This window comes from Paramisgurnus dabryanus, chromosome 4 (assembly GCF_030506205.2).
Source record: "Paramisgurnus dabryanus chromosome 4, PD_genome_1.1, whole genome shotgun sequence".
NCBI lineage: Eukaryota > Metazoa > Chordata > Actinopteri > Cypriniformes > Cobitidae > Paramisgurnus > Paramisgurnus dabryanus.
Window position 1 is genome coordinate 39,340,314 of NC_133340.1, and position 23,256 is coordinate 39,363,569.

At 35.9% G+C, this 23,256-nt stretch overlaps 1 long non-coding RNA gene across 1 annotated transcript; it reads right to left on the bottom strand.

Moving 5' to 3' along the window:
- Positions 1-17,418: 17,418 nt before the first annotated feature.
- On the bottom strand, positions 17,419-19,139 carry LOC135769276 (uncharacterized). Its single transcript, XR_010542400.2, has 2 exons — positions 18,278-19,139; positions 17,419-17,861 (listed from the first exon to the last, which is right to left on the bottom strand). It is a non-coding gene; the product is annotated as an uncharacterized lncRNA (long non-coding RNA).
- Between the last annotated feature and the right edge of the window lie 4,117 nt (positions 19,140-23,256).

Below are 23,256 nucleotides of genomic sequence, written 5' to 3' on the forward strand. Positions count from 1 at the left end.
TATAGAATTTAATTGAATCCAATAAAAATGTAAAACTGCTTGAAGTGTGTAAGTGTCTGAATTTTTCTTTTCTGAAATAAGGCATAGTGGCATAGTTACACAATTTAGGTTATCTTTGACCTTTGGTTAAAAAGGATCTACTAATTTCTGGGTTTTTCCCACCCAGATATTGGGGTTGTTCTTTTGACCCAGAAGTTGGGTTATATTAACTACAATTTTGGGTTATTTTAACCCAGAAGTTGGGTCAGGTATTTAACCCAGAAGTTGGGTTAAAAAGAATAACCCATTTTTCTGGGTTGAAATAACCCAGAAATTAGTTGGTCCCTTTTTAACCCAGGAGTTGGGTCAAAAATAACCCATTATGGGTTGTTTTTGACCCAGGAGTTTTTAGTGTGCAGCAAACAGGTCAGGTTAACATGAGTCATACACAGGCAGAAATTAAAGTACATGAAGGTATAAGTTGTTACCTTTTCCAAGTGTACACTTTTATACCTAAAAGGTACATATTAATACCTTTAAGGTACACACTAGTACTTAGTGGTACATACTGGGACCATAAAGGTCATACCTCTCCACATTTTTTGAAAATAAGGGAAATTTATAGAACCCTCAAGCCGTAGGTATACTAGGGCCATCCGCGTACGTGCGCCGTCCGCATGACGTCCTTTTCGTCATCAGGAGGGTCTACGTTATAACAAAAAAACATGGCACAAGCATTCAGCCCCCCCCTTCAAAATGTTTGAGTTAGTGTACCCAAGTATGCAGGGAGTGTGCAGACGTGCTGCCTGTTTTACCGGATGTGAATGTAACTAACATCAAATTCGGCCAATGGGATTTTTAATAGAAAAATTAAAATACATGAGAAAACAGGAAATTATTTAAACGGGATGATGGGATAGCATGGCAAAATACAGAAAAACCCAGGAAAAACGGGAGGGGGACAGCTATGTTAAAGGTACATATCTATACCAAAATGATACATATTATGACATTTTAAAAGTTACTATCCCAATGACAAAAGGTACAACTTTTGTACATTTTTTCTGATATATATTTGAATAATAGGCTTTCTAAATGTGAATTTAAAGAAAAAAATCATATGCATATGCAATTATGTGATCTATAATTCACATTGAAGCATACAGCAAGCCCACAGTCTGATGTTAATAGCTCAAACCTTTTCTAGTAGCTTTCATTAAAACATCATCACTAAATTTGCAGAGCAGCTTGGAAAGTCATTACCACCGTATGCATTTTGGAGTGGCATTTCTGTTAAACAGCCTCTACAAGGACCTGGCATTTTTAAGGTCAAAAATAATCACCATACAGTATAGCCCTAAAGTCAGAATTAAAAATGGCAGTTTTTCATATAGCATTTTTGTTTTCATCCATGTAGTTGGAATAATTAATAACTTATGTGACCCTGGACCACAAAACCAGTCATAAGTCACACCAAAAATCATTTAGAGTATAAAGATCATGTTTCATGAAGATATTTTGTACATTTGCTATCATAAATATATCAAAAATGTATTCATCATTAGGACTATGTGTTGCTCATAGATATTTACATCAAAGGCTAGATGTCTCGTCCGCGCTGCTGGCCAATTGAGTGGAACGTCCGTATTTGGCGGCCATTTTACCACAGGGCGCTTGCTCACTCATAGCATTGCGTTTAATGGAGCATGTGCTTTTAAATGACCATAATTTGCTCAATTTTCTATCGATTTTCAAACGGTTTGGTTTGTTATAAACATCAGAGATGTACCTATGACACTGCATACTTAATGAATAATTTTCATAAATCATGTTAAATCATCCAGAATTATAGCCACGTTAATAACGTTTGTAAGAAACCAAACCGTTTGAAAATCTGAAGAAAATTGAGCAAGTTATGGTCATTTAAAAGTACCTGCACCATTAAACACAATGCTACGAGTGAGCGAGCTGACTGAGGTAAGATGGCCGCCAGGTGATTACGTTAGAGACTCCACCGTAACACATCTAGCCTTTATTATACATATCTATGTGTGTTTCTGGACCTCATTTGGACAGAGTGGCAACCAGGCGCACATTGCGAAGCTCTAAATAAACAACACTTATTTAGCCCATCATGTGTGGCTCGTCATGTCAAAATATGTGTTTGGCTGTCATGTAAACCATGTGCATCATGCGTCTTGTAAAAATACATGCAAGATACTCACTTAATCTTGTGTCAGAGTTTATTGTTAAGTTAGTGTCTTCTGATTGTTTTGTGAACGTGAGCGTCTCTTTTATCATAAATCCTTTCGACGCGTGTGCAGCATGAATGTATTTTGACAAGACACATGAAGCACATGGTTCACATGACACAACGAAACTTAATTATTTTCTAAATAATAATTCTTCTGAAACTTAATTATTATCTAAATTCAGTGTGGTGATTGACTTTATTATTTTATCAAAGCACAACTAACATTACTGTAAATTAGTGGGTTGATTTATTTGTACAGAGTAGTCTTGTGCCAAAACAGTAGGCCATAAAAGTCTTGAGAAAAAAGTAAAAAAAAGAACAAAGCAATAAAGAACAAAGCAATAAATCACTGACAATGGTTTAGGTGCAGTCCACTGGGCTGTTTGAAAGAAGTAAAGATTAAGAACCAGTGAGCGGAATTCTGCGTTACAAACATTTATGAGTTTTATGCTATTGGCAGATGCTTTAATTCAGAGCAACTTACAGTTCATTCAGCCTATACATTTCTTTTTATCAGCATGTGCATTTCCTGGGGATCACATCCATAACCTCATATTGCTTACACAATGCTCTATTTCAGCTACAGGAGAAAAACAAACATCAAAAAAGAGAAGAAAGGAACTTTAGACTAACTTTCACAATGTGCAGTGTAAAGCACTTTCGGTTTAGTTTAATGACGACTTACAGTAAATCTTATTCTGTTCCTGACACAAAAATATTGACAGGCTTCAGAATACTTGATTTTTTTTAGCTTTTTAATTTTTATTTCCATTTTTTTGTCCCGTTTTCATTTTAATCTCATGGCAGTTCGTTTTATGAGGTGGCTAATTCTTATGAATTCATACCTGTATGACCAAATTTGCATGTTTGTATGGTTTGCTGTCGCCCCTGTGACATTGGGTTTAGGTGTGGGGTTAGGGGGCATCCATTTTTTTTATTAGCTTGTTAGGTGGCAACTTGCTACAATAAAACAAGCTCTGCTGCCATACAAAACATCATTACAATGTAAAATAATAAAAAAATCCAAAATATTTTGGCTGGATTAAAATTTTTAAAGCTTCAACCACATCTTAACATTTAATATTATTGTTAAATGTAACCTCTTTCAAATGTGTTAAAATAAATCTAAATATTGTAACAATAGAAAATTGGATTCTAAAAGTTCAACTTTCTGAGTGGCCATTCAATAGAGGCTTTTAAGAAAGTATATTTTACCACCCTGATGGAGCCACTGATTGCCTCCTGCCATAAAGAGCTAACTGCTGCATGTGCACTTACAAATTCACACTTTGTCGCCTTTAGCAATCACTCAGTGCGCTTTTAAAAGCCGAAAAGCACCCTACTTTTATTCTCCTTAAAATGTAATTTGGTTAAATGAGTCAAGATTACTAGCTTAAAAACGATATAACAAATGTGATGTGTCAGACTTATCAAGAATTGATGAATCATTCCGACTTGTTTTGTTATACGAATAGATTTATTCATTGAACTTGAACCGATGTCTCGCAATCAAGTTCCGCATTTTTATGTTTCTGTAGCTTGTTAACAAATTCAATGTATTTTAGCTGTGTGCCGTGAATAAATTTACTCTCAATAGACTCATTAGGTATAATTTATTATCACCTACAATGTTACTCCATTTACTGCACCCTATTTAAGGTCAGATAGTGTTTTTATTATTGACAAAGTTCTTCATTCATCAGAGAAGCATTCAGAATGTACAATAACATGGCGTGTGGAATGAACATAAAGAAATTACTTTTACTACACATCTCTCTAACGTGCAGACCGAAGCAACAGATCCACAATGACTTTTATTGAAAGCTAAAACAAGATAAACCAAGCTTTCGAGTATAAACGTTTGCTTCACATTTTATAAACATCACAGTTAAGGGGTAATAATCTTAATCTTATGGTCGCTGTGTATTGAAAAACACCTGTCGGTATAACATGGCAGTGTGGAAAAGAATCTGATTGGCTTGTGGTATCTTTCTGTTATTGGTTCATTATTGTGTTGCCCCCCTAGAGTTCTGGTCCATCTGTGCAAATCTGGAGAAGGACCAAGAGCCCCAGTATGTGTTACCTCTGAGATTTTTCTACCTCACGCTTCCTGCATGGAAATGCATCTGTTCTTCTCCTCTAAAGAGCCACTTAATCAAGCAGGCAAAACAAACATGTACAACCCATACTGTATATGCAATAACAGGCTAACAGCATTATAGACACTCATGTTTCTCTTTTATAAAATGGTTTTGTTTTTACCAAATTGATTTTTTAGCTCATCAAAAGGTTTGGGTAGTTTGGAGACCTTGATAACTACGGTATATACTGTACAGTACATAATTATATTGATCACTCTATTGCAAGGCGTGGGTAATCATATTTGTCTACATGCCGATAACAAAAAAGCAAAACAAGCTAGGGGTACACGAAAATGACTAGCTTGTCCACAAACACACACACACTCAGCAGTGTAGGCAAATATGCCTTGAGCAGGTTACAATTTCATTGATGTTGCAGCTGCTTCTTGCTGATATCACACACACAAACACACACATACACACACACATGCCGATATTATGAGGCATTCTGGCTGCCTATATGATTCAGTACTTTTAGCCATACAAATTACCATCTTTACTGCTTTTGTGAGGCAATATAACATCTATTGTCACTATACTATTCAACTGGATACAATTTGTAGTGCCTTTGTGCACTGAATCAATATTCAGAAAGACAAAATATGACCATTTCTTTTTTTTGTCTGATGAAATAATGACTATTACATAAAAAATGTACGATGCTTGCTGAAAAAGTCTTTCTTTTATTTGAACAAAAACTCTTTGTTGGATTTTCTGGGCTTGAATTGAAACAAATTTATAAAGGTCTAATAGAGGCAAGTGACACAATAAATGATGTGCTGTGAAGGCTTTGACCCCTGAAGGAACAGTCCACAGAAAGTTCTTTTTGAATTGTGCCATCATTTACTCACCCTTATGTTGTTCAAAACCTGTATGCTGTATTTTTCTGTGGAACACGGAAGATGCAGTTTGTGAAGGAAAAACTTAAATAGGTTTTGCCAAGCAACAAGAGTTCATTGTAACCTGGAGCTGTATGGTGAAGAAGAAAAATACTTTTTAAGGATCATGAAATAAGTCCTCTTATACATTATGTTTCAGGTTTTGTCATAGTGGAAGATAACAGGTAAGTTTTACGTATTGGTATTGTTTTACTTTCTACATTATGATACAGTACACGGTAAAAAATGCAGCATTTTTGTCAAATCAACATATAGGGCCCTATTTTAACGATCTGAAACGCAAGTGCGAAGCGCAACGCGCAAGTGAGTTTGTGGGCGGATCTTGGGCGCTGTTGCTATTTTCCCGGCGTGAGAAATAACTCTTGCGCCGGGCGCAAATCAATAAGGGGTTGGTCTGAAGTAGGTTCATTATTCATAGGTGTGGTTTGGGCGTAACGTCAAATAAACCAATCAGAACGCTAGCCAACATTCCCCTTAAACGCAAGGGCGCAAGTTCCATGGCAGGTTGCTATTATTATGACGGATTTACCAGGCGCACGCCAGGAGCGGTTCACAGCCGAGGAGACCGACTTCCTTGTACGGGGGAATCCCACGCTTGCCAGCATAAATCGGGCACACCGTGTAACGGGAGGTGGATCTGCCTCAGGACTTGACGCCAGCAGAGGACATCGCTGCGTCCACCCTCACCGCTGAAAGGGTTTGGGGGCTTTGAAATCGGACCCAAGAAACGCAAGCAAGGTCCAACCCCAAAGTACTCTTACAAATCAAGTTCATATACATTAAGGTTTCTTATGAAAACATTTTAATTATTATTTACATAAAATAAACGTAATACAGCCACACAACAAAGTTATGAAAATATTTTAATCGTTATTTGCATGAGAATAAATAAAAACTATCACCACAATGCTCACCACTATGATTCCCCTTATCTCGTGTATTAATATTTTTAAGTGTAACAATTTATGATTTGCAAAAATAACTGTTGCATCTGTGTAGATTAGATAAGCAAAGTGTATGCGCGTTGTGCACCCTATACATTATGGTCAAGCATGCGCCCTTAAAATAGCATAATGAACAACGCGCAACGCGCCACTGACTTTAAACTTTTTTTTTCTGGTCAGTGGCGCAATTGTTTTTTGAAACTGCAAAATAGCATCAGGGATGGTTTGCGCCGGAACACGCCTCTTTTTTTGCGCTGAACCACCCAGGGAGCGCAAGTTCATTCCCTAGTTTGCCGACGTGCTTCTGTGACGGGAAAAACCCGCTGTGCGCCGGGGCAAAATACGAATGATACATGCGTCACGGACAAAGTCAATTGCGCTGGGTGCAAGATAGAGCCCATAGTGTTATGTTACCTTAAAGGGACTGTAGGTAGGATTTTAAGTGTTTATTGATCAAAATCAATGTCTTTATTCATAAATATGTCCTAGTTGGTGTCAAATAACCTCTGCCAGTGATCTGCCTTTCTTTTTAAGCCTAAAATTTATTTTAACTTACATTGAACTGGTAAGTGCAAGGAGGCTTCCATGTCGTTCCGCCGTATTGATAAACTATAATAGCAGAGAGGGATAAAAAGCACTAGCCTACCAACGTCTTTCCACAACGTGTTTTCATTCAGAACACGTGAACCAGCTGAAACGGACAAGGAGATCATTGAGTTCATAATGGCTACCGTAGTTGCAACACGCATTTGGAAAAGCGAGGCGCTAGAGAGCACTATTCGTTTGAATGCAAAATAACATTTCACCACTAGATGGGGTAAATTCTACTTACTGTCCCTAAAGTAAGTTCAACAATTTCAACTTTGTAATCACGTCAAAACTTAAAATACTATGTTGAAATTGCAAAACCAAGTTGTTTTAAAGAGCACCAATGGTCTGATTCATGATTTTCCTTTTTCTTTGATGTGTACCTGTAAGTGTGTATTAGTAAATGTTTATGATATGCAAAAGGTATATACCCCAAAGTAAACAATGATGCTTTCGTTATCGTCTCCAATGTAAATTTCTTTTCTTGGACTATAAACACATGGATTGTAGGCAACAGATTACTTTCTGGGATTGGTGATGTAGACAACATCGACATTAACATAACTCCTCCCGCTTCTGACTCGTTAAGTTACCTCCTGTTAGCTTTGCATTGTAAGCGAATCTTTCCAACATGGTAAGGAGCGTCACATTTCTGGCTGATGTCAGAGGTATTCAGGCCAATTACAACATACAGATTAGCTGGCCAATCAGGGATACAGAGCTTTTAAAATCTGTGTGTTTCAGGAAGTGAGTGAAATCTGGAGCAAAAATGTACGGTATGTGGAAAAAATGTGTTTTTTAACCATAAACCACGCAAATACATTGTATTATATCAAATACACAAAATAACGCTGTTTTTAACAATGAAATAGGTGCTCTTTAACATTTAACAGTGAATGGCTCTTAGCTTAAGTTGAAAGAAAAGCTGAAGAGCTGGATGGATGGGCAAAGTTATAGAAAGTTACATCACAGAACATCACAGCAGAACAGAGGAAAGAAAGTCAGCCACCAACATCCTGGGGACTCATTACGTTGATAGTGGGTGGTAAGACCCTGGTGATGGAAGTAGAAAGAGTTTGTAATTTAGTCAGACCAGATGAAAGCACGACATGAAGAAAATGGCAACACAAAAAGGTAACCACCCTTCCATCTCTCTCCAGCTTGCTTTTCGTTCTCTGTTTGTTTGTCATTACTGGCTTTTTATATTCAGATGCTGCAGAATCTATACTTTGATGCACGAAAATGTATAAGGCAGACACATAACTATTTCAACACAAGATGCTTTTTTTATTGCACGGTGATCACAGCCTAAAGCTCCACAGAGCTCAGCTGAGCCATTCCCCTGAGCCAAATGGAGGCTTTCAGGAGAAGAAGAAGAACAGAGGAAATGTACAATTTCTTTTATTCAGCTCACATAGTGTAAATACAATATTACATTTATTTCAAATTCAGCCCTTTTCTGGCTTTAATCTTAAAGAAAACCAGCGTAACAACGGGTGTCTTCTCCAAGTCTTCCCTTCAGGTTTTAACATTTTTTTAAAAAAGCTATTTGAAATTCAGACAGGATGAAAATTTCCTTTTGTTATTTAAAATAAAAACAGACTTCATAACATTGCAGTGTTAATTAAAGGAACAGTTCACAAATAATGCTATACTTTTTGCCCCTTTGGTGTCCGGAGACCCAGGGGACCCCCAGAGAAAAGTTCAGACAGTGTAATTTTTTTTATCTTTTTGTACTATTGCCCCCCCCCCCCGCATTGCCTCCCCTTAGCATCTGCTTAATGCCTAAATGTAAATATCTTTCATTTCTCTCTTTATACAAAAATCCTTTATATTTGCTTTGTATCTTTCTGGTGTTTTTATTTTCATTACAGATCCCTTTATCTTACTCTATTTTATACATCCAGCATTACTCTGAGTGTAGTGAATTATATATCTGTTATTAATAAAACTATAAATAATATATATTTAATATATATTTAATATTTATATGATTTGATTTGTGCAATATTTGTCAGGGTTGCAAATTCAAAATAAGTGTTTGGAGTGTCATGTGTGTTTTCAAATTTTGTGTTTGTTGCGTCATGTGAACCATGTGCATCACGTGTTTTGTCAAAATAAGTGCCTGCTGCAGACGTGTCAAAACCGTTTATGATAAAAGAGATGCTCACGTTCACAAAATACACACAAGACACTCCCTTAACAGTAAACTCTGATTACGCATGAGATTATGCGAGTATCTGCCAAATGCGAGCGTCTCTTTTATCATAAACCCTTTAGATGCGTGATGGACAAAGGATCACTCTACGCGAAATTACGAACCACACACATGATGGGCTACATGCGTGTTGTGACGAACTTCGCATTGAGCGCCCTCGAAAAAGAAGTCACCTTCCGCCACTTCTATAGAGACACAAAACTAATGCTATTTTGTTGTCAACACACTCTCTTTGAAGATGGACATGGATGTGGACCAGACATAAGATTTACTGTAGTAGGAAAGAAGATTATATCCCTGTGTTTCACTGAGAAAAATAACAGCACAAGAGGTTGGAACAACATGAGAGCGAAAAAATAATGGTAGAATATTCAATTCTGGATGAACACCTTTAAATCTCAGTTGCCATTCCAATCCATCATGAAGCAAATGTTGGTGTGTGATAAAAAGAAATTTCAATCATTTTTTTGTGTGAGACCAGACAAGATGTCTCTGAAGGTGTAATTTCCTTCAAATGTTGATGTATTGACTCTTCTAAAAGGGATTTTAGGAAAAGAAGATCCATGGGTAAATATTCTTCTTAGAAAACAAGATGGAGAGGGAAAGAAAGATTTAGAGCAAAAAGAAACTGAGATTGATGACAGATTGTTTTTTATCTTAGTTAAATTATGCCACACATGAATCATAGATTATCAAGCAAATGTTATATTTGAAGATGGAGTAATTTTACTGTTAGTTGACCCCAATATATTGAAATTATCAACACTTCAAAGTACCATTAGAAGGAGGTATTGTAAGTTATCCTTCAAAAAATGAAAAGGACAGAGTCATTCAATATATACATCACCAAAACAATCTTATCACAAAGAGCAAAATCTTGGTTCCTGTCATGACACGGGCATAGAAACATGGCTGGGAATGCTGTGTGTATGGTCGTAACCAGCTACAGTATGACGTCACCGAGGTCCACACCAAATCTTTAATATCCTCTATGAATAAATAATAATAATAATTAGTTGAAACTTTGTGTCTGCATATATATCTCACTTTAGAGAGTCTTGGGAAATTACTTTACTTTTAAAATAACTTTAATGCTGCATTATACCACGGGGTTGTTGAATGCTTTATTCTGATTGGCTGTGAAATGTTCCATGGGGGTTGATTATTTTTATGTAAACCGCACACTTAAGGCATTAGAGCAATGTTTGTGGTAATCGTGGTATAAGACAAATAATTGACTCCGGTCCTTTGAATTATTTGAAAATAATGCACACCCACTTCCCGTCATGCCACATTACCAGCTTGGGTTTGCATTATTTTTTAATAATTCAACAGCACGTCGTCAATAATTCCTTACATTTACACTCTTTGGGCTCTTTATTTCCACATTTTGAACATTTTCGTAATTTTAAGGCAGATTGGAACCAGACACATTGTGTGAATGCCAGTTTTACAAGCCATACTCACTACTGCCTAAACCACTAAAGGTGTTAAATTCTGCATGTCTTTTTTTAACTTTAGCTTAAAAACCACACAGGTGGGCGAAATTACTGTTAATAGCAAATTTGTATTGCATTTTCAAACCTGTAAAACTAGGGGGTGCTGCAGCACCCTAAGTACCCCTACTTCCGACGCCTCATTGTCATGATATCAAACACAAAGCCTGAATTGGCCTCTGAGATAGTTTTGGCTTTTCAGAAATGCTTATTGTACCACAGTCAGCCTTTGAAAATCCAGTAGTGGCCAATTTATGACATCCTGTTGTATGATGTTCAAAGGTTCAATAAAGTCTTAAAAGCCTTAGCACACTTTATCACAGATGCTTGCGGTCTGGATCAAGCTTGTGGAAAAGTAAGCTTAATGTGTATAACACCACTTTGTATATCTAATGACAATCTCTATATAAATGTATACAGAAACTACAATGAAAAAAATAAATGCTGGATTTACTTAAAAATATTGTGCATCATTTTTGCATCCATTTTTTTTTTAAGTAATACATGGAATTTTATGAAATTTATGCAATTGCTTAAAATTTCAAGTAAAATGTACTTAAAAAAAATGGATGCATGGATGATGCACTATATTTTTAAGTAAATCCACTGTATTATTTTTTACAGTGTATATTCTGAAATTGGTTCTATATATACAATCTTAGAAATAAGGTACAAAAGTTGGGATGGTACCTTTTAATAAGGTCCTAATATGTACCATTTTGGTACAGATAAGTACATTTGAGGTACCAAAATGCACATTTTAGGTACAAAAGTTTACTTTTTGAAAAGGTACCCCCTTAGACATCTTTTGTACACACACACAGCCGCCACAGAAGCATGCTACACACTATTTCCCATCTGTACACAACCACATACTGATATACATAATTCAGACAAATCAATGCAAGAGATTACAAAAATCATACCAAGGTACACAATAAAATTTTGTACAAAATCAAACTGTAAAATATATAAAAATTAATGATGATTATATATTGGCATGATATTCATTTGCACAGCCACTAAGTCACTGCACAAATCATGTTTACCCATGAAGCAAGGGAACCCATATTTAATGTAATCTGGGTAATGGAGTCTGAGGTTTCTTTTTCTCATGTGGTTTTGTTCATGGTTTTTGAAGATGAGCTCATGTCACGTAACATGTCAATGCTGACTTCAACTTTATTCAACTTGCTTCTATTAACACTTTTAAAAATAAAGGTTCTAAAAATGGGTTATTCACAGTGTTGCCATAGAAGAACCATTTTTGGCTCCCCAATAAAGATTTTGGTCAAACTTTTCCTAAATATTTGCTTATGGTCCTTACTGTACAGTATGTGCAACAAATGGTAAAGGTTCTTAATGAAACCATATACAGCCTGATCCTTTATTTTTAAGAAGGAAGTGCCATATAAAATTGCACCATTACATAGACATCTATCCGTGACCCTATCACAACAAACCTTCAAGCAATCTTTTGGTTTACCACCCACCAGTAATGCGTTATATCATTAGGAGCCTAAAAAAATCCTTACAATCTACACTTAACCTTATTTCCAGTCAAATTCTACAACATTGCAAGCATCTGGTGGTCTCACTTCACACACACATGAACGCACGTGTACACACGTTCCCCTTTGTGCACTACTTGATCATAGATTAATCTAGTGTTGAAAAGGAGCCCAATTTCCTCTCTAAATGTCAGATCATATTCCCCGGCCCTTATTCAGCAACAGCACACATCTGATTTCCAAGTACCCACTGAGGTAAATGTCGGCACTTAATAAGGCCTCCCCTCTGAAACACAATTGTAATCTCCAGTCCCTGAACTCTATTGTGGTTCCCGGGCGCATTAGCTGGCAGTGATGCAATCAGTTGAGCAATCAAAAGCTTTGATTGACAGAGCTACAGGTGGGGAAGTCAAGCCATGTTAAATGCTGTGTTAAAATTGTTGAGTGTGCATGGAGAGTCCCATTAGACATGCATAGCCGCTCTATGTTCACCAATAGTGCCTTGATCAATCAATGACCACAAGGGACCAAAACGTCCATCTATTGTAGTTGTATGCAATAATTGGTTCTTTACTAAGCATCACCTTTGAAATGTCACTGCCTTAGCAACTGGAACTGTATCTGGCAAATTATTGAGCATTTACGTTTTACATTTACTCATTTACCCTCCTGACATACTGCATTGAGCTAAAGAAACACTATGGGGCAGTTTCCCAGAAAGGGCTTATCCTTGTCCCATACTAAAATGCATGTTTGAGCTGCCTTAATTTTAAATTTTTTTTGCACTGATGTATCTTCACAAGATGCACACCATTATTATTTTTGTAAGGTGTGTTTGTAAAAACGACTTAAGTGGCCTAATAAAACTAAGGCCTAGTCCTAAATATTTAGTCCAGGGCTAAAGTTTGAAATATGATGAAGGGACCCTTGATCCTAAAATATAAACTCACCTTAAGGATTATTAGGAACACCATACTAATACTGTATTTGACCCCCTTCAGAACTGCCTTAATTCTACGTGGCATTGATTCAACAAGGTGCTGAAAGCATTCTTTAGAAATGTTGGCCCATATTGATGAAATAGCATCTTGCAGTTGATGGAGATTTGTGGGATGCACATCCAGTGCACGAAGCTCCCGTTCCACCACATCCCAAAGATGCTCTATTGGGTTGAGATCTGGTGACTGTGGGGGCCATTTTAGTACAGTGAACTCATTGTCATGTTCAAGTAACCAAATTGAAATGATTTGAGCTTTGTGACATGGTGCATTATCTTGCTGGAAGTAGCCATCAGAGGATGGGTACATGGTGGTCATATAGGGGTGGACATGGTCAGAAACAATGCTCAGGTAGGCTGTGGCATTTAAACGATGCCCAATTGGCACTAAGGGGCCTAAAGTGTACCAAGAAAACCTCCCCCACACTATTACACCATCACCAGCAGCCTGCACAGTGGTAACAAGGCATGATGGATCCATGTTCTTATTCTGTTTACGCCAAATTCTACTCTACAATCTGAATGTCTCTACAGAAATCGAGACCCATCAGATCAGGCAAAAATTTTCCAGTCTTCAACTGTCCAATTTTGGTGAGCTCGTGCAAATTGTATCCTTTTTTTCCTTTTTCTATTGGAGATGAGTGGTACCCAGTGGGGTCTTTTGCTGTTATAGCCCATCCGCCTCAAGGTTGTGCGTGTTGTGGCTTCACAAATGCTTTGCTGCATACCTTGGTTGTAACGAGTGGTTATTTCAGTCAAAGTCTTCCTCTGACCTCTAGCATCAACAAGGCATTTTCGCCCACAGGACTGCCGCATACTGGATGTTTTTCCCTTTTCACAACATTCTTTGTAAACCCTAGAAATGGTTGTGCGTGAAATCCCAGTAACTAAGCAGATTGTGAAATACTCAGACCGGCCCGTCTGCTACCAACAACCATGCCACGCTCAAAATAGCTTTTTTCCCATTCTGACATTCAGTTTGGAGTTCAGGAGATTGTCTTGACCAGGACCACACCCCTAAATGCATTGAAGCAAACTGCCATGTGATTGGTTGATTAGATAATTGCATTAATGAGAAATCAAACAGGTGTTCCTAATAATCCTTTAGGTGAGTGTATATTTTTGTATAGAAACATTTAAACTGTGTTAAAAAAATCTTCATTTTGATTTTATAAAGACAGCATATTGTTTCCAAATAATTGTCTATATATTAGAGTTTTACCATTTTTGCTTTGTCTTTTTCTCTGAAATTTTCTTGGGAATGCTTAGAACCTTATGGGTGATTAAACTTATTTTTTAAGTGTTACCAGTTGAATTATTTTTTAAGTAGATTTTTTAAAGTGTGGAAAGTGTTGTCCCTCAATTATTATTCAAAGTCACCACAAATTTTAATAATTTCACTGTATAATTTAATGGTTATTTTAAGGAAAGGTGACGGATAAAAATGCTCTGTAATTTCACACTTTTTCCAGGTCTCTTTTTAATAATATGCTTAAAATCTTTAAACACATTTGACTGAAAATCATGCGTTTCATGGGCATCTTTGATCTCATTCCGATGGGACATTTCCTAAAGCCTATGTGACATGAACCAAAAAGTGTAGAGCGAAGGGAAAATTGAGAGAACTGATTGAGAGGTGTTGACCTCAATCCCAAGGCTTATAAAGCAATGTAATGATGCATAAATCACTGCATAATTTAACCTGTCTTGAGGACATCCGCTTACATTGTTCTTGTGAGAATTATCGCCAGTAAAATCACATTAGTCAAGAGTGTGACATAAATTGTGATTCACTGTCTTGTAGCACATCAGATGTTTGTGCTTTCCTGTTAAAGCTTATAGGCATGACAGTGTGATTTTTGCATCATTTGCATTTGAACCTACCAACCATGGATCATGGGCTCTGTTTAGAATAGCATACCATACTAAAAGTAGCCTACTTCTGCCTATGTACTGTAGTATGCAAATTTCTGTATTGCCAAATGATTTACACTATGTATACACTATATTTGCCCAAAATTTGTTGTATTCAAAAAAGCACTATGCAATGTAGCACAATGCTATTTCAAACGTTTTTAAGGTGCTTTATTTACATATATACTAGTGTACAGCAGTATGTAAGTCTTGTGTACTGTTGTCACCAAACTCGAGTTAAACTGTGTCAACAGATTTGATCATATTATGATTTAGTTCATACGTCGTCTAATGGTTTGATGTGGCTGTTGGTGAAATCTGTTGTTACTATTAATTCCATAGCGCTGTGGTTTGTTTAACCACAATGTCGTAAAGCACTCAACAATGCTCTGTTTTGTATAGTAGCAGTTCATCAACAGTATATAATTTTTCACAAAACAGACTTTAATATGCATATGCCACTTAAAAATCAAACATCACAGATGTTGTTAAAAGCAAAGTGGCACAAGCGATCCACAAAAAGGGAAAGGGGTATATATTCATGAACAAAGAGTCAAACTAATAGACTTGTACTTCAACTGTGACAGGCAGAAAAAGGCAATATAACACATAATAAATTCACACAGAAAAAAATGTCTTCAGACTGTGTTGAGGCTGTCATTCACTCTATCATCTCATGCAACAGTTATATTGGTCATGCATTATTCAAGGGCAGATCAGGGAATATACTAACATTTTGAAAGTTCCCCAGCAGTGTGTATGCTTTGAGCTGACCTTTGAGATTCCCTAAACTGTTTCAGTCTTGTGTAAAGGGGGTAAATGGTGCTATACGATGGGCAGTTATGGTCTTTTAATGATGTTGGAGGTCATTGCCACATTTAAAGGTTTGTCTAGCATGTTACATAACATGCTGTGTTGCAACAACACTCTTAAAATGGATGCAGACTGATCTCATGGAAAGTCGTGTTATAGTCACGAAAATTTGATTAATTTATTCTTGTTCATGGTACAAAATTAAGCTTTTTTGTGCCTTGAGCACGAATGTCTTTTTCGTGTCACTCAGCACGAATTTCTATAAATAGTTTTTCGTGTCCGTGGCACGACTTTCTTTTTTGTGGCATTTTCTGTATTGTTTTTACTTTGTTTTTTCCTATTTTCTTACCATTGTCGCTTGGGGTTACAAGTCATTTCAACAGAGATGAGTTGTCACAACTTATAAAATATAGTTGAGAAAAGTCAACTTAATTTTATAAGTTATAACAACTCACCTGTAGTTATAACAACTCATCTCTAGTCAACATAAATAATAGTAAGTTGAAATGACTTGTAAATCTTAGTTGATTCAACAAATAATTTTAAGGCAGCAAAGTATTTTTTACAGTGTGTGTTGTGTTGTATTTTAACACAAAATCAACAGAAAATGACACATAATGTGTTAAAATTACACATAATGTTTTAAAAGCATAACAAAAAAATTAACACATCCTTTTTAGGGGCCAATCACACTAAATGTGTTTTAAACACTTTGAAACACCCGCAGTGCTGCCATGGTTTTTATATTGCTAGGCAACCACCAATGCAGCTGTTCTGTCAATAAAATATTAAAGCGTGAGTGCTCTTTTGCTGTTAACTGTCATATTAGCTGACCTTGATCAAGCGTGAGAAGTGCACAAACACGCAGGAGAGAGTGAGTGAGTGGAGTCCGGTTGTTCCAAACAACTGTAAACTTCCGTCACCACCACAGAAGACCCGCCTCTCCCCTCATTCGATTGGACAATAAAAAGACATGAATGACGTTGGGGACTTTTCTGCTCTCAGAAAATGAGTCGTTTGGTGTGGAGACCTTACATAAGGAACTGTATTGTTTTTATTACCGTAGATTGAGCATACATCATGGATCCCCTTATACGGAAGTCGCAGTCGTGTTTCCACAGTACACTGTAAAAAATAATATGCCCCATCTACTCAATAAAATTGTGGCAACAGATTACAAGCAATATCATTAATTACATTCAACAAATCAAAATTGATTTAGATTTACTCTATAAACTCCTTAATATTTACATATTCAAAAAGCCAAACTGCAATTTGCAATTAAAATTTTTATTAAAATTTAAACAAAAATATTGGGTATACTAGACAAAGATCTTGCACTATACAATAAAAAATATTATGTGATATCTACTCAATAAAAATGTGGCAACAGATTACAAGCAATATCATTAATTAAATTCAATAAATAAAAATTGTGTTAGAATCACTCCATAAACTCTTTAATACTAACCCATTCAAAAAGGTAATCTGCAATTTGCAATTAGAAATTAATTTAAATTTAAACAAAATATTGGGTATACAGGACAAAGACCTAGCACTATACAATAAATTCTATTCAATTATACTATTTTAATTTAACATCATCCATTAATATTTTTATTAGTAATGAGTATTATATCTGATTTCAGAATGACAGACAAAGATGAATCAATTCTTATTTTATTGCAGTCAAAAGAACAGGAAAGCATCTCATTTTAATGATGTATTTGTAACAGTGTAAACTTCAAAAAGTATTTTACAGTCTTTAAAGAAAACCGTCCACATTTCCCGACGAAATGTTCCATGTTTGTGTTCTGTTACATTGATTAACAACCAGAACATCAGACAGCAGTTTAGACTTACTGTACTGTAATCAGTTTATAAACTTTGAAGAATCCAGCTCCAAGAAAAGTTTCTGAAACACCTGAAAAGATGCCTGGGATACTGGAGATTCAATGCATAGATCCAAGGATAAAGCATGCCCTGTGAACACCTTTAAGGCCTCAATAACAATTCCAGCATCTTTTGGGCTTCCACTCCTAGAAGATCCATTCTTTACAATTACAGCCATCACAAGCTGCTCAAGTCCCGCCTCTTCATCTTTATCCTGCAACATTAAACAGCAAATATGTCTTAAAACCTTTATAAATGTATACAGCTTGAATATTGAAATAATCCACACATTAAACTTGTATATTAAAATGTTTTAAAGAAAACTGGAAGATATGTGCAATGGAGTTCATCTGAGTTTGTGGCTTATTAGGTATGTTTGAAATGTGCAATAATATTGAAAACTGATAAAAAAAATTCTCATTGGAATCACAAATAATATCAAAAAATGTTTGAAAAGATATATAATCTATATTTATAATTAGGGCAAATCTTTTCCCTACATTTTTTTCTGACACACGACAGTCACATATTTATTTGTTAACCAAGTTACTCACATGTGTATATACACACACATACACTAATATACACAATATAATATGTACAATATATTTATTTAATAATATTCCTCACCTTTTGTTGTGAATAAAGTTCTGCCTCAGCAATGTTTCACGTTGCCTGCAGGAAGCTGCAGTACGTTACAGGCCTTCATGAACACACAATTTAGATAATAGGTCGCGAAATTAATAGTGAATGTTCAATTTACATTATGTAGAAAGCTTAAACATTTTAAAAAGACAACTTATACATTTAATATCTTACTCACCTTTTGTGGAATTAAATGAATAATGTTATATTTCCCCTCAGTAATGATACTGTACTCGCGGGAAAATTCAACACAGGGCGTCGCAATTGAGCACACAATTAATTTACAGCGAAGAATAGTTTTACATTACCAATTTATTCGAATACTTTGTGGATATAATTAACACAAAACTAAATAAACCGAAAAAGACCGCAGTAAAGTCACATTTATTTTTATAATACGAACCAAGCGAGAGAGCGAGCAGAATTTGTCATAATAGATACATACATGATACATATCTATGAGAGTTAGTGATAAGAGAACCCACCCATTCAGAGGAACAGTATGATTGGTCAGTTTTTCTGTCACTCAAAATGAGTTGAATCTGGACCACCAATCGCAGCATGCGAATCGACGAATGCATCCTAGATATGCGACCTCCTGGGTCCTAAAGCTGAAGTTACGTCCAAACCCAGTTCATATTAATCCTTATTGTAATTAATATTTACAAATTACAAACAAATTATACAAAGAAACCCTGCTTATAGACTTATAAGACTAAAGATTGCCCGTTAAATTTACCCGAAATGAATTTTATCCACAGTTTAAACACTACATTGACGTCACAGCCAGCGGAGATTTTCAGCGACACTGGCCGAGGTGAGGCGACGTTGTCCGGTATATTTACGCACGGAGCTCCCGCTGATTATCTGGAGCTCCCATCGCCACAAAACTCGAAGGAAATGTTTAAATAGGCGATATCTTTATGAACCTACTGCAGATTCTTGTTTTAAAAACATACATTCTCGACTGAAATGCTTTCAAAACTTTGAATTTTGGCACAATAACAGAAATATTTCCTAAATCCGTCTGCTCAGCGCTCACGACCTGCAATACAACCCGGAATGGTTTTTGATTTAAAACAGCTGATTAATATTACGTTGGATTTATTCAGTATTCGCTACATGCGCAGATACACAATAAGAATAGCTAAATCCTTCACAAAAACAATAAGTTGTTTTTATTCCAGTCATTTTTAAAGAATTTTAACACAAAAAAAATAACAAACTACATGAAATTAATTTTATTAAATAAAGTTTACATATTCAATTTCATAAAATCTACAAGCCTGCAGAATGACTTTTTACAGTGTATCCCTAAATGGACAAACTGTTCTTACGAGCGCTTTTTGTCACTACGTTGTTTTGTTTTTTGATTTTTCTACATAAAATCATCCTACATAATGTAAAGAACATTCTGTGAAAATATAACATTGATATCTTTAACTCTTTCTCTGCCATCGACGAGTTAGTTTCTCTGCAAGTGAAGCTTTCCTGATGAGTTTTTACGGTAATCTGTTATTCCGCTATTATCAACTAGATGGTGCTCATGCCCAATTTTAAAAAAAAACTAAAGCACAAACTACTTTAATAACATTAGTGTGTTTTGATATTAGTTTTGGATAATATTCCTTTACATAAATGCAATTATTTCATCTTTTTGCTCAAAATTTTGTATTTTTGAAGAAACCCACCCATATTTTTCTTTAAAAAGAGAACCAATGGAGGTACGGATTACTTTTTTTTCTAATTTTCTTTGTTTGTTTAAAAGCAGAGGGTATTTCAATGGATATATTTATATGTTCATATTTACATTTACATTTAGGCATTTAGCAGACGATTTATTGTTGAGAGAGAAAGAGAGTTAGTTAAAGTTTTTTTTAGATAGAAGAGGTGTCTACAGTCAGTAGTAATTTGTCAAGTATATTTGGAAAAGATGAGATTTAAGTTGTTGTTTTAATGTAGCGTGAGATGTGGCTGATCTGTTTATATAGTCTTAGAAGAAAAATTTCCTGGAAGGCATTTTGTGAAAATCTATTCTTTGCAAAATAGTGATACAGTACATTTTAAATAAAATAATTTCCACTATTTGAAATGATTGGATTCCTTATATAGGTGCAATATTTATATCATGACAACGTTGTTGCTCCTAATCTCATATTTAGATTTTCAGACTTTAGCCTTGTCTATTTTACAGACAAGGTCACATTTGCACACAACATTACTTACTACTGTATGTCACAAATACTTCCGTCTAGAAATAACATTGACCCTGTAGTTGTACTCTGCACAATGTCAATTAAGTTGAATCTAATCAGGGAAAGAAAATATAAAAAGATAAGCCACAGTCTATTTCTAAGGCTGGATCTTTCGAAGGATAGTGACATAAAGCTGTGGCTTTCAAAGTCAACAAAGGTCAAATTGAAAGACAGTCTAGCCTATGGAGAATTTTCTATTTTTTCACCAGCTGTTCCTGCCCACCGCTCCTGTCACCAGTGACAGCAACCATTGGGACACAGCAACGACATATCTTACTTTTTATAAAAAAGATGGAGCGTGTAATATTATTTTATATGTAGAATATGACACTGCTGTAGATTACACTTCCCAAATGAACCAATGCGCCTATAGAGTATTTCACATTAGTAACTTGTAGCTCCATGGTGTTACAATATTGCCTTTGGTAGCAGCTGCCTGCTTGTAGACATCAAAGCTATAAACGTTAGATCATACAGATCAGGTGAGAATTAGGGGTGGTTCAATACAGAGATCCTCACCACTCTCTCTCTCTCTCTCTCTGGGTGTGTGGACGAGCTCTAATAGCTTCAAGCATGGCTGGCAGGCATGAGTGATCCTCAGCTGAGAGAGTATATAGAATATTGATGTAGTGCCAATTAATTTAAATGCTAATCAGCCGGCAAACCTTAATTTAGCCGTACCAAACAGGTCAGCGTGCATCAGTTTATCAAATTACTTTAGTGGGTGTCGAATCTGCCTGGAGACCTTTATAGACATTTAAACTGTTAACAGAAAAGCCTATGTTCGCTTCCATTAAACGAAAGGCAGATAAAATCTTTAAAACCGACGAAATGGGAAAATCAGCCATACACGTGACCTGTTATTGCAGAAAGTGACATTAATTGCTCAAATAATTTAATGTAAGCCTACGGGGAGTCCAGAAATTTCTAGACTCAGCACACGGCTTTATGACTGACTTACACTTTTGTAATCTATCACAAAGTCTTTTCCAATTATAATCAGCTTCGAGAGCTTCACAGCCCTCCCGAGAAAGAGACAGATATAATCAAACACTTCAGAGTCAGACTCCGAACCATATAATCATATACAGACAGCTAATTGAAGTACTCGCTTATAATCCGTACGGTAGAAAATGCTCCAGAAGAGTCCAAAATAACGCTTGCCAAGTACAAGAAAAACTTGCCTTTGGCGAGCGTAGTAAATACAACAGTGTAACGTGCCAGATGGTTGGAAGCTTTATCAGAAACTTCACAATAATACATGGTTTGTGTGGTTTTTGTTAACATACGAGTCTGACTCTAGCTGATGCAAATGACAAGAGCTTTTCAATTCAAATACATCCAGCCATCTGTTAAAGCGCCTTCTAATGACTTTTACCTTATTTTTACGATCTGGGATGACTCACATATGGGATATTTCTTGCATTATGGAGCCAAATGGAAAGTGTAATGGGAAAATCATAATAGGTCTTTTGTTTCACGCATGCAGAGAGAGAGAAAGGGAGAGAGAGAGAGCTCACCTTGTGGCACAAAGATCTTCTGTTTTTTAAAACTGCATTGGAACAAAGTATGTTTTTAATAAAAATCATGCAAAATACTATTTTATGGCCAGTAATATGTGACCCAGTCTGTGAAAACCCAACTCATGTAATTTTTTTGTGACTTACTGTTGTTCTCCTGCCGAGTAGGGTCATGTCAAATGTTGAAATTAAAGTAAAATAAATGATTAAATGTGCTCTTAATCTTTTAATTAGATTATGAGACTTTAGCCTGAATTTCACAGAAACTGTATTTTCTCAGCTTGTCTGCCATTACATTTGGGACTGCTTGATAAAACTTTGTTGATGTGTTTAGCAATTTGCTTTGCTATTTTAGGTACTTGGATTCATAGCTGAGCAGATGCAGTTCATCACGATCCACAGACTCATTAACTGATGACCAAAATAAAAGTGACAGGGACTTTTAGTAACCCTGTCGAAGACAATTTCTGGTTTGTATGAAATATTTAACTCATAATTATAGGCTGTGTTATGCTACATAGAAATGAAAGAGAATATTGAGCTAAACAATGTTATATTATAAAACTGAAGTGGATTTTACTGCCCCACCACAACAAAATAGTTTCATTTTAACTGAAGCAAATTCCTTTGTTTTAGGAAAGGGTTGTCAAACTCAATTTCATCCCAGGCCATATCAACATTACGGTTGCTCTCAAAGGGCCGGTTGTTTTTGTAAGACTATATGAATGTATTTCTTTTATTACATTGCATATTTACCGCTGCAATGGTTTTGGAAAAAACTAAATTAAAGAGCACCAATTATTTCCATTTCCTTTGGTGTGTAAGTGTGTATTAGTACATGTTAACAATATGCAAAAGGTACAAATCCCAAAGTGATCCCAAAACAATGATGCCAGTTATCGTTTCCAACTTAAATCTCTTTTCTTGGACTACAACAAACACACAGACTGTAGGCAACAATTTACTTCCTTGGCTCGTTTATGCAGACACTACAATCATTATCATAATTCTGACTCACAGCCTGTAGCCTGTTTTTATAGTTAAAGATTTTACTACTGACTAAACCATGACTCAAACCTACCTTTTGAGCAGTGCAGAGTAGCACTTGTTGTTTGTCATTTTTACGATCACAAATGCAGACATGGAGGCAGCACTCCAAGGCAGGAAGGCACTAAGACATATCCGAATT